This window comes from Ursus maritimus, unplaced genomic scaffold, assembly GCF_017311325.1.
Source record: "Ursus maritimus isolate PB19 unplaced genomic scaffold, ASM1731132v1 scaffold_2, whole genome shotgun sequence".
In the NCBI taxonomy this organism is placed as follows: Eukaryota; Metazoa; Chordata; class Mammalia; order Carnivora; family Ursidae; genus Ursus; species Ursus maritimus.
The window spans coordinates 79,479,956-79,492,910 of NW_024424452.1; the positions used below are offsets into that span (position 1 = coordinate 79,479,956).

The 12,955-nt window shown below is 37.1% G+C and overlaps 1 protein-coding gene and 1 non-coding gene across 6 annotated transcripts in view; both read right to left on the bottom strand.

The window, feature by feature from the left end:
• Nucleotides 1–12,955, bottom strand: part of COP1 (COP1 E3 ubiquitin ligase) — a 238,821-nt gene that overhangs the window by 15,321 nt on the left and 210,545 nt on the right. The window lies entirely within an intron of this gene.
• LOC121104097 lies at nt 4,618–4,758 on the bottom strand. Its single transcript, XR_005836475.1, has one exon.

A 12,955-nucleotide genomic window follows, 5' to 3' on the forward strand; every position in this document is an offset into this window, starting at 1 on the left:
ACATACTGAAACACTTTCATTATGATGATGATGATGATTTTTTTTGAGAGAGCGAGCGTAAGCGGTAGGGGGGTGGGAGGCACACGGAGATGGAGAATCTCAAGTAGACTCTGCTAAGCACAGAGCCCAACATGGGGCTCAATTTCATGACCCTGAGATCATGACCCGAGCCAAAACCAAGAATCAGATGCTTAACTGACTGCGCCCCAATATACGTTTCTAAATAAACATGTTTGTAATATGTGAGGCTAACCTTAACATTTTTTAAAGGAAACTGAATACAGAAAAAAAGTACTGATTATTTAATAACCTACCTAACGATACTACTTCTAATCTTTTCTCAGTATAATTCACTCTACACACTGCTGTGAAAATATTCTCATGTGATAATTTCATCTCCCTGGACAGTGGACTCTGGAAACTTACTAATGCCTACATAAGAAAACCTACACTTCCTTTTTCAGTATGGCATTCGAGATTATATAATCTGGAACCGCTCTCATTTCCCAATAGTTTCTACCCCACCTTATTTAGACTACTCTATTAGAAGTTTCTTAAACATCTATTGTAGTTTCTCTCATCTACATCTTTGTTCATACTGTTCTCCACCCTGAAGGAGGTGTAGCTAAAAGAGTGTGGGGTTTTGGAGCCAGGTAGAGCTGGATTCAAATTCTAATTCTACTACTCCTTATTTAGTTGTGTTATCTTGAGTAAATCAGTTAACTTCTCTGCGCCTTAATTTCACTTGTAAACAGAGGTCAAAAGTATATACCTTAGATTTATGGTGATGACTTGGAATTAAGATAGCACTTAGTATATAATGCCTGGTTGGCATTATGTACTAAACCAGCTAAAAAGATGCTGGTTTATGGTCTTCTGTCCAGGATTTCCTTTACCTCTGTCTTCTCACTGCCAGAAAAGAGTGCTAATTTGGAGTGATGACTGCAGGTCACTTCATATAAAAGACGACATATACTTTAGGCTCTTTTCATACCAAGATTATAAACATCAAATTGGGACTTTTGCCTCATTTTTTTCACTTTGGGTTGGGATGGAAGGGTAGTGATATTTATATTCAAAATACATCTGGAAAATTAGAATGGCTTTTCCCTTCATATGTGAGTTCATGGACTCTGTATACGGCCAAATCTGATTTTGACTCAGGATCCTGTAGCCACGGAACACATTAAACGGAATTTGCCCTTTCAGTTTTTCTGTTCGTGCGTGATCGACAGTTGCTTTATGAACGTCCTCTTCCTTTCCCTTGAGTTGAGATGCAAATACAATATGCAGAGATTTTTAACAGTTTTTCTTCTATCAATGCTCTTTAAGTGATACTGTTCAGTTATCCAGTTTCTTCACTCTTTTATTTTCTTCAAACCATCTAGACTAGAGTCCTTTCTTGTGTAGAATCTGGTCTTTTATGGATCTCCCTAGAAATATGATTTTAAGTGATATCACTGGAGAACAGGGCTTGGCCACAGAAGTAGGATGGAAGAGAGTGTTCTATAGTCAGGATATAAGGCCTTGCCAGTATTCTACTCTTCCCTGACAATCCCAATTCAAGATCTGGGAGATCTGGTGTTTCTTCATCACAAGGAAATATTTTCAAGATCATCCAGTCAAATCCAAATGCTCTCTTTCCTCCCTACTGGTATCCTTGCTTAAGATGACAAGGGATACCTATCTAAGCATAAAGATTATTATGAATAGAATGATACAGTCATAACCTACAATTAATAAAATGGGTAATTATTTTAATAAAATATATTATCTTCATTACATCATACTTCATTTTTTTAAATTGGTTCAAACACCTGTTCTTATAACTAACTTATCTAATAAGAGGAAATGAATTACTTTGCTAATAAAAAGGACTTCTAGATTTGGTGGCTTATCATATTTTCATAGTCAACATTTTTAAGCCTTTAAATAAGATTTTTCTGAATGAATAGTGGAAACATCCCATATTGAAGATATTTTTATAATCACTCTAAGACAAAGTGGACCAGATTCTTTTAATGGCAAACTGATGATGCTCTAGGTGCTGGATATTTCCTATACCTATGACTAGATTTAAGAAAGGATAGTACAAATCAAACAGAAGACATAAATGCATTTGAAATAAATTTTATCTAAAGATAAAAGAGCCTAACGTGATCATGACTATAAACACAAAATACGAGCCCACTAAATTTTACCACTGGATCTGTCTCTACATGAAAATTCACATTCATTAAAAATGATTTGGTTATAAACTGTTCCTCTTTGGGAAAATGACCATATACATATATACAAATTGATCTACAATTTCTTTGTAGGACTTCTTCTAAGATGTTTTACCATTTTGAAAGGCTAACAGTATATCAACAACTTAAGACTTCAAAGTAGTCCAAGAATCACGTCTAAGAGCCAATTTAGAAATGTAATGTGGGTAGAGAGAAACACACACACAGGAAGGGAACTGGAAGGAGATCCACCTCCACCAAAAATCTACCTCCCCCAGAATCATCAGATTGTCACCTTTCCTCCCTGTCTCAAACTAATTTTTTTTTCTGTCAAGACCTTTTATATTTGGTATTCAAAGGAACTGTGTTCAGGGGCGCCGGGGTGGCTCAGTTGGTTAAGCAACTGCCTTTGGCTCAGGTCACGATCCCAGGATCCTGGGATCGAGCCCTGCATCGGGCTCCCTGCTCAGTGGGGAGCCTGCTTCTCCCTCTCCCTCTGCCATTCCCCCTGCTTGTGCTCTCCAGCTCTCTGTCAAATAAATAAAAACCTTAAAAAAAAAAAAAAAAGGAACTGTGTTCACATTCAGACCATATATAACACAAAAAACTGTTTTCAGGAGTGGATATTAAAACTATTTACCAACAGAAAGAGGCACGAACTTATCAGAAAAAAAACTAATATAGCTATATCATTAAATATCTGATTGTCCCTGATTTTAGTATATCCTTGGCCATAAAAGTGGTTATAATTCCATCTAGTCTTTAAGTATAACAGGAAAGACACAAATATTTCATCTTATAATGGGATTTAAAACTCATATTCTGAGGATCAAACTCTGAGCTTCCACAAAACCTCAATTAGCAAAGAAGGACGTATAACTGATGGTACTGGTGCAATGTACAAAATACTTACTTGCCTTCACATTTGAATAAATCCATCTCTAATTACTATGTCAGCTTTGATTTGTTATATAGGAGTATCACTTGATTCCTATATTCATATATCCGATCTGAGTAGAAACCAGCTGTCACCTACTAGATTTACCGGAGGAGAAAGTTTGGGCTGTTTTGGGCATATATGATCTGGCAGCGAAAGGGTGAGGGAACATATGTAGCTACATGGAAGATGAAATGGAAGAAATGGTAGCAAGCAGATTCAAAATGATGAACATATTGCAAAGGCTTTAAGCACACAAGGTTAAGTACTACCTTTCCTGGCCTTGGAAATCCTAGAAAATGAAAAAGTGGTGAGGACACCTCTCAAATATTTTTGTAAACATACCTTGAGAAATATTCAGTCATAAGTCATTCTTTTCCCCTTTGAATTAGACCTCAATAATATTTATGTTCATGATTTTTAGTCAGAGGTCATTTTAATGAAGGGTCTTCAATCTAGACTTTAATTTCTTGTGTAAAGAAGCAGAGCACAAATAATACAAGTGAGGGACACCTGGGTGGCTCAGTCGATTAAGCATCTGCCTTTGGCTCAGGTCATGATCCCAGGGTCTCGGGATGGAGCCCCCTGTCCGGGGGCCCCCTGTCCAGAAGGGAGTCTGCATATCCCTCTCCCTCTGCCCTTCCACCTGCTTCTGCTCTGTCTCTCAAATAAATAAATAAAATCTTTAAATATAAAATCTCAAAACTGTTCATCAAAATGAAGAGTACACCAATGACTTCTAAAAAGTTTAGAAAAATAAGGCTACTTATTCAATAATTGTCTGATACAGTAATTGCTCAGAGAAAGAACTATATGGGGATTTCAGAACCACAAACAAGGACAGATCCCCACACAATTAGTTATAAATAAACCCAGCTGTGGTTTGCTCACAGCACACCTTGGTACCATGCATTAGCAATGCTACTGCAGCCCCCTCCCCCACTACCCAACCACTGTCCCCTGCTGAGAACACACACACTGAAAAAACTAAGATGTCAAATTTAGTGCGAAGAAGTTAATACTTAGTAGCTAGCTTTTCCCTGGTGATGGTCATTCCTAAAATTTGTTATAGACTTAAAAACATAAACTATTTGGAAAAAATCACTTTCTTAATGACAAATCAATTCCTAATGAGAAAAACGTCATGGAAGCTACCTCTGATTAGCTTCTTCATAGCTAAAATATTGATTGACCTCTACTGATAACCCTGATTAGTTAAGCCAATGGCCTCTCAGAAAAATAGTATTCCTATATTCAGTCCACGCCCTGGCTGTAGGTTCCTTAATCAAACAAACAATACCTATTTTTAAAACCATAAAATATCTATAACCCAATTAAGATGGATGCAGAAGTAACCTCACTTGGTTGTCTATTAAAAATCCAGTACACTTACTGGCCAAGACAGTAAAACAAAATAGCGCAGAAAGCAGTACTTGGAATGCTGGTTATAAGGTTGTATGGAGGGGAACGATCAGACTTAGCCAACTGTCCTAAGCCAGACAGAGACCTCCATGTTTATGTAGGATCACTGCAATTTGTAGACAAAAGGCATTTTTCCATTTGTCCACACGGTTGGTTCCTGCAGGTTCCATTTTTGGTGTGCTTCACTATTAAGAAGCCTTCAGTTATCCAGTCTTTTCCATACCAACTTCCCAACTGCATCGGATTCTCATTTAAATACACTTTAATGCATTCAAATAAACTATAGGGGAAAAAAACAGGATTCAGACAGATAATAGAAAAAGAACCATTAAAAAAAAACACGCAGCATATAAAGTTAAAGTCATCTTTACTCTGGGAATGAAGGTTGTCAAGAACATGTACAAGGGAAGGAGGACTGAGATACAAACACAAAAAATCACATACAGCCACCACCTTTCCTTCATTACCAATGCTTTCCAAACTCTTCTCCCTTCTCATTACCCAGCCCAAATCAAGTTAATTTTCCTTGCCACATAACAACTCAAATATTATCTCTAGACACCCACAACTTCCCTCACATATCAACACCTCCGGACCCTGAATGCTCTCCTGAATAAAGCTTGAGAATAATGTGCTTGCAATCAGATATCTGACAGAAAACAATTACTCCATACTACCAATCAATACTGCGGAGGGCCTCCAACCATGGAACTGTGCATTTCTAAGGGCACTACTTGCACAATTCCTCCAGAATACTCTGGCAAAACTGTTTCAAGAGTTCTGTACTACTTTAAGGATACCATGTAATACAGAAGAAACAGCAATGAATTTAAGACATGTGAACCTGGACTGTATTTTCGTTCTGTCATAGTACTGGCTTCACCTTCTTGGAAACTCAATTTCTTCAACTATAAAGCACATAATTTTAGGTACTTCATGGAATTTTTATGAAGACTCAAAGGAAACAGTAAAGTATCTAACCAAAAAAAGAACCGGCATATAATAGGCACCAAACAAATATGTGGCAATTATTCTCAATAAAATACTATAACCTAAATTTTTTTTTTTTTTAAGATTTATTTCTTTTAGAAAGAGAGAGCAGCAAGGGGTAGAGGGAAAGGGAGAAAGAAACATAAGCAGACTCCACGCTGATCGTGGAGCCTGATGCCTGGCTCAATCTCATGACCCTGAGATCATGACATAAGCCAAAACCAAAAGTCGGATGCTTAACCAGATGCACCACCCAGACGCGTCAACCTAAATTTATTTACAATTAAAAGGCAGCTGGGGGGCACCTGGGTGGCACAGTTGGCTAAGCGTCTGCCTTCGGCTCAGGTCCTGGGGTCAAGCCCCATGTCGCGCTCTTTGCTCAGTGGGGAGTCCTGCTTCTCCCTTTCCCTCCCCAGCTCATGCTCTTTCTCAAATAAATAAATAAATAAATAAATAAATAAATAAATAAATAAATAAATAAAATCTTAAAAAAGAAAAGGTAGCTCTCTGAAGTATGACTGTCCTAGTATATCATAGTCACCATATTCATGATCTTATAAAATTGATTACAAACATAAAGTAGGCTCCCTAGGTTAAGTACACTTAAATTTTATCTTAACTCTTGCCTAGAAAACTTAGTAGATCGGCAGCTATTGGTGGTGGTATTTTTTTGCTCTCAAAGTAAAAGCAAGGAATGTAACAGGGGCAACACTAAATGAAGTACAATTAGAGAAAAGTACCCTTGAATGGCAGCTGGTAAAATGCATTCTACAAGTGCATCAGTAACTGTTAAAAACCAGGAACCAGGACAGAGGAACAAAAAAGTACGGACTGAGCTGAGAAAGGATGAGAGGATTTAAGTAAGTGGGAGAGGAAGGACAGGCAATACAGAAATTTTTAAATGTAATGACTTGGAAGAAGATACAGCCAAAAGAAAATAAGGATGTTAATATGTCAAAAGTTGAACACAAAAATCAAAGGAATGGCATTTCATTAATAAATTTCTTTCATTGTATAGAATAAATTCTTGAGCTCAATAGCTGATTTAAACAGACCTCACAGTGGGGCGTCTGGGTAACTCGGTCAGTCAAGCATCAGACTCTTGATTTTGGCTCAGGTCATGCATGATCTTGGTGTTGAAAGATAGAGCTCTGTGTAGGGCTCTGCGCTAAGCACAGAGTCTGCTTGAGTCTCTCCTTCTCCCTCTCTGCTCCCCCCATTCACATGCACATGTGCTCTCTCTCTCTCTCTCTCAAATAGATAGATAGATAGATAGATAGATAGATAGATAGACAAAATCTTTTAACAGACCTCACTTCTTTTTGTGGCCATTTAGAGTCTTTGAAAATTTAGTTAGATGAAATCTGTTAATTCAGCAAATACTTATAAAGCAAATATAAAAAGAAAAAAAAGCTCAACAACGGATACTTTATAGTACTTTATTACTTATGAATCCATGAGCAGTGTGTTAAAAATGAAGACTCTGGAGCTTCCAGGTTGGTGAACACATCCAAGTGATAGGAAGATGGCTTGCCCAGAGAGGCGTGAAAGCTCTATGCTCTGCCGCTGCCACCACCACCAGCACCACCAGCACCAGCAGCAGCAGCAGGACTTTTCCCTGTGCATCTTTTCCATTTGGCTTTCCCTGAGTTGTATTCCTTTATAATAAATTAGTAAACGTTTGGTCAAATTTGGCTGATTAAACATCAGGACATGCTACCTTTTGGGTGACAGATCTTTGACTCCAGCTTTAAGATCCTGATTTACTACAAGCACTACAAGAATGTTCTAGCTTTTATTTGTGCTGTTGAGGAGATCAGAAAGAATCACAGCCTATTAACCAATGTCGTCCCTGGAGTTGGTCTTTACAACACCTTCCAAAGTAAACAATTTCCACGGGGACTTAGAGAGACTCCTAATGCGGCTCTTGGAAGGGTCTGAGATAATATCATCTAATTACTCCTGTGAAATGAAGAACAGGTCTGTGGTGGCCACTGCTGGAAACACTTGTTTTCCCCCATCCCCAATGGATACATTATTGGATCTCTACAAATTTCCACAGGTGGGATCAAGACCAGATATGTTGGGGATGGGATCTTTGTTTCTCCCATGTAATTTTAGACTATTTAATAAAAAGAAAGAAGAGAATTGTGCATTCCATAAAGAAACACCATCACCACCACAGAGGTTCCTGGGTCTCACCTTCTTTGAAACTTTAACTTAATAAATCTGAGGTTTAGAAACTTGCATTTTTAATACAAATCCCAGGAAATTAATAATTCTGAAGTAGATCACCAGTAAGACCGTATTTTGAAAAAACACTAGTATAGACACTGGAAACGGTCTATAAATGTTGAATTCAGAGAAAGGAAAAGTCTACATTTTTCTGCTGTTGGTCAAGGGGTTGGTGAGAGGGAAGTGGAAAGATTTACTTGTTAATTTAAAAACACAAAATTACTGAGTGCCTATTTTCCTGATCCCATGCAGGGCCAAGACAAGACCAAGATGAACAGAACAAGAGTTTTTAACCTAATGAGGCTTTTGAGTTCAGTGAAAATGATTATACATATGTAAAGCTTATTTTAATACTTTTACATAATCTGTAAGTTTATTTAGTTAAAAATGATATTATATTCAGTATTGGAATTTGAAATACAAAAGTGCCTCACAAAAATTTAGTAGAAAATTTAACCTCACAAATGGAAATCTATGAGAATTTAAAATAAATACAATAAAATGAGAAACTGAGAACTAGGTTATTACCTATACTAGTGTGGTTTACATGTACTAGGAAGTAAACGTCCTATTCTCTTTTCTTTCATGCTCCCATTTTGGTATTTTAAACTAGCATAACAAAGGAAAATACACCACATCAGCACAACTTCACAGAATGCAGTTTGAACTCTTCACCTCTATTTTTAACTGATACTATATGCCCGGAAAGGATTCAAGTAAGACTGACGTAAAGAGTGAGTTAACACAATGAAAATTCAGATGCTTTTACTGCATGTGGAGTTATAAGTTCTTAAACATTACACATTTTTAAATATTTACTGTTTATGAGGTGATGGGAAGAAGTAGGAGCTATTCTTATGGGACAACTTTGTAAGACTTGGGAGTTACAGAAAAATATAATGGACTTCCTTGTGAAGCAAGAATTCCTGGTCACCAGAAGTATTTGAGAAGTTTGAAGGATACCCCATTAGAAATGTGATATAATTCATTTCTACACTGGGCAAAATGTAAGGAATCTAATGGTAGTCATCTATCCAATGAACACTCTACTACTTCTGTGGCTACAAAACTCAGCACTGTACTTACAGGACTTCCTGTCTAAAGACATTACAATATGTAACACACAGAAGTACAGAAAAGGGTATCTGGGCACAGTGAGCAGCAAGGTCAAAGGCACAAGGGTAAATAAACAAACAAATAAATTACCATGTGGTATTTGAGGGTCTTCAATCAGTTCAGTGTTGCTGGAGTGTACAATGTGCCTATGCACGTGGTAGGTGATCATGCTAAAGAAGCAGGTGTTAAATGGAGGGTGCTAAATGTCACACAAAGAAGCTTAGATTTATTCTGTAACCATTAGGACGTGAGGGAGCATTCTGAACAGCACAGGTAAATTAGCCTGCGACTACTAGGTGATGGCCGGGGATGATGAAGGCCTGAACTAGTAGGGGTAAGTGGCAGAGTAGCAGGGGACAAACCGAGGCTGGATTCAAGAGTGAAAGGAAAATGAGATCAGATTTGTGCTTAGACACATACCAAACTTGTTTTTACATCTCTTAAGATTCCATTCTTTAATGGTCAAAACTTTGTACTTGAATAGATTCAATTTTAAATTTAGAGAATACCTAAGAATAGGGGCACCTGGGTGGCTCAGTTGGTTAAGCGTCTGCCTTCGGCTCAGGTCATGATCTCAGGGTCCTGGGATCGAATCCTGCATTGGGTTCCCTGCTCAGTGGGGAGTCTGCTTGTCCCTCTCTCTCTGTCCCTCCCCCTGCTTGTGCTCTCACTCTCTCTCAAATAAATAAATAAAATCTTAAAAAAAGAATACCAAAGAATAGGATTGTATTTAATAAAATAAAAAAAAATTAATCCAATATTTTCCATGTTGTAATAAATCATAGCAATAGTCTATATAGTCTGAATTTCTATAGAAATCCCCTTGGTTCATAAGTAGAATACCAAATTGGCATAAATGTGTCTTCACAACTGTCAGTTACATATAAAAAGTCTGGCAAACTTTAAAAAAATTTCCTTATTTGAGATTCAATAATTAAAAATCCTAATGGATTAAGATGTTACATTATAACTTCTAGATACTATAAATATTTTCCTCACACTTTAAAAATTCTTGTCCCTGGCTAAGTAGGTCTTGAGACTTTCATTAGCAAACAAATTTCAAATAGATGATTTCGTTGCTACTACAAACTAAATGATTACATGTGGTATGGCAGGGAAGGGGTGGGTTACAGATGAACATACATTATAAACCATATTTTGCAAAAGATAATTATCCCTAAAATGTAAGAAATAAAAAACCTAGGGGCACCTGGGTGGCTCAGTCATTAAGCGTCTACCTTCGGCTCAGGGTGTGATCCCAGAGTCCTGGGATCGAGCCCCACATCAGGCTCCTCTGCTGGGAGCCTGCTTCTTCCTCTCCCACTCCCCTTGCCTGTCTTCCCTCTCTCACTGGCTGTCTCTCTGTCAAATAAATAAATAAATAGATCTTTAAAAAAAAAAAAGGAATAAAAAAACATATTACTATTAATAGAGTTCTGAAATATGCTGACAATACACAAATTAAGTAGCAGGAAGTAAGTCTAAGATAATTTAAAGTCATGGTTAAAAACTCCTTCTATCTGCAGAAGCAATACAAGTACTAAAAACCAGAGAGTTCAGCTTAGACATGGAGAAAACTGGAAAGAGCAAAGCCCCTATGATAAGAAAAAAAGCTGAACAACTGCTAATTAATGACATTTCTTGAACCTGTTAAAGAACTGTGTCACAGGCAGAACAATCTAAAAACCAGAAGAAACTGGTACCTGCAGGAGAGAGAATGCCAGAGTATTTCTGCTTACCTGAAACAGAAATAGCGGGATAAGCCAGTAGGAATTTTAAGTTAATGTTTAATAAAATGCTACAAGGTGGCTAGCATGGAAGTGTGAGGTCCCTGCAACTACAAACACTGGGGGTGGGAGAGTAGCATGCTCTTCCAAACTTTTCCTCCATGATCCCCACCAGGGAAGAATGGAGAGAATCTTCAGAAAACTTCTCATGTGCTACTGGCTGGAGGAAGGGAACAGCAACCATTTCCTAAAACCATGCAGATGCAGACCTACTATGTCCTCTAAAGAACAAAAGGATTGGTCTGTAGAGGAAAGGGCTGGGGGTGGGGGGTGGAGGGGCTTACAGTCTGAGGGCACTAGTAGAAACTGACTGCAGTTGAGGGAGAAGAACAGGAAAAAAATGTTTTACTCCTGGGGGAAGGGCAGGGACATATGCTAGGTCCAGCATTTCATTTGGAAGATGGGCAGAAATGATTGTTAAGTCCACACCCCCAAGACTTAGGTTCACAGGACCAGACTTGGAATGAGGATTAATCAAAACTTCAAAGAACATCCCTCCTCTCATAATAACCCCACTACATAAACAAGGAATATAGCAAGGATTGCTACAAGGGATAGATTTGTTCTGGGAAGCAGTGCAAAGGACAGACCGAAAAATCAGCAGAGAACACACTGAGAAAAATCCTCTGGCAAAGCAGCCAAGACTCTAAACACAAAGTATTACTAGAATATGGTCCAATGAGGGTAATCATAGCAAGAACAAACTTCAAAACAACCTAAATCATGACTACATTAACAGAACCCCCACAATGAAAGTGTGGCTGAATGAAAAGCATGCTCATACATAGCATAAAAAATATTTTCTTCGAGTATCTACTATCCCATACAACATGTATGGCTTTTAACCAAAAATTATAAGGCATTCAGGGAAAAACAATCCGAGGAGACAATCATTAAACTAGATTCAGGTATGTCACAGATGTTGGGACTCTCTGTAAATCAAACCAGATCAATACTTACATTAAAAGTAAATAATTTAAACACCCAATCAAAAAGTAGAGATTGTAAGACTGAGTAACAAAAGAACATTCAACTATATGCCATCTACACCTTACATTCAGACATAAATAGACTGAAACTGAAACGTACTAAGATGATCTACCAAAGAAGCTGTAACCAAAAGAAAGCTAGAATGGCTGTATTAATATCAGACAAAATAGACCTTATGACCCAAAATATGACAATAGACAAAAAGGAAAATTTCATAATGATAAGAGTCAATACACATCACAGAGCTATAATAATTATATATGAAACACAATACAAAATTATATAAATCAAAACCCGACAGAATTGAAAGGAGGAATAGAAAACTGAAGAATTTATACCTGGAGATTTCAAAATTCCCACTCTCTATAACTGATAGAACAACTAGACAGAAAATTAGCAAGATTATACAAAAATTGCAAAACACTATCAACTAAGTTGACCTAATTAATTAACATTTATAGAACAGTCTACCTAACAAAAACAGAATAAAGATTCTTGTCAAATGCACACGGAACATATTTGAAACCACGAAACTAATTTTAAACCCCCAAAAGTAGAAGCCATATATTCCTCAGACCACAACAAAATTAAACTAGAAACCAAATTTGAATATTAAACAATACATTCCAAATAACTCAAAGGCCAAACAGAAAATATCAAGGAAAATTTTAAAATATTGTTACCTGGATGAAAATTAAATATTAAAGGAGCAGTTTAAGTATTAAGTACATGTTCCTTTTGGATGTACTTTTGCAGAAGTGGGGGAAACAGGTGGTAAATAGACAGGGAAGGCATTAAAAAAAATGTTATTACATACCCTTTGTTCATTAACATTTTATTTCAAATGCTAGGCTAATGACCATTAAAACTTCCTTCTGTACAGCTGCTGACGTTGATTTTTCTCTGGAAGTCACAACAAGGCTAGAGTGAATAGCAATTACCTATTACTCTTTTTACTAACGTGTTGATGTTCCAGAATATTTCAAAAACACTTTCAAAGAGAGAAAGAACGGAAGAGGAAATAAAGTTATATGGTAAGACATTATGTGCTTTGGCAATGGTGAACACTACTCCTTTTAATGAATGGATTTGTATGGTTTTTGAAAAGATTATGAACGTGTACATGTATGTATAATCATGCACGTCTGGAGGAAAAAATAAATCAGTTCTACTTCCCTAAAAATGTGAGTTTAAATTTATATTGGTGAGTCAGTTATTTTACAAAGTATGACTGTTGCTCAAGATAAAAC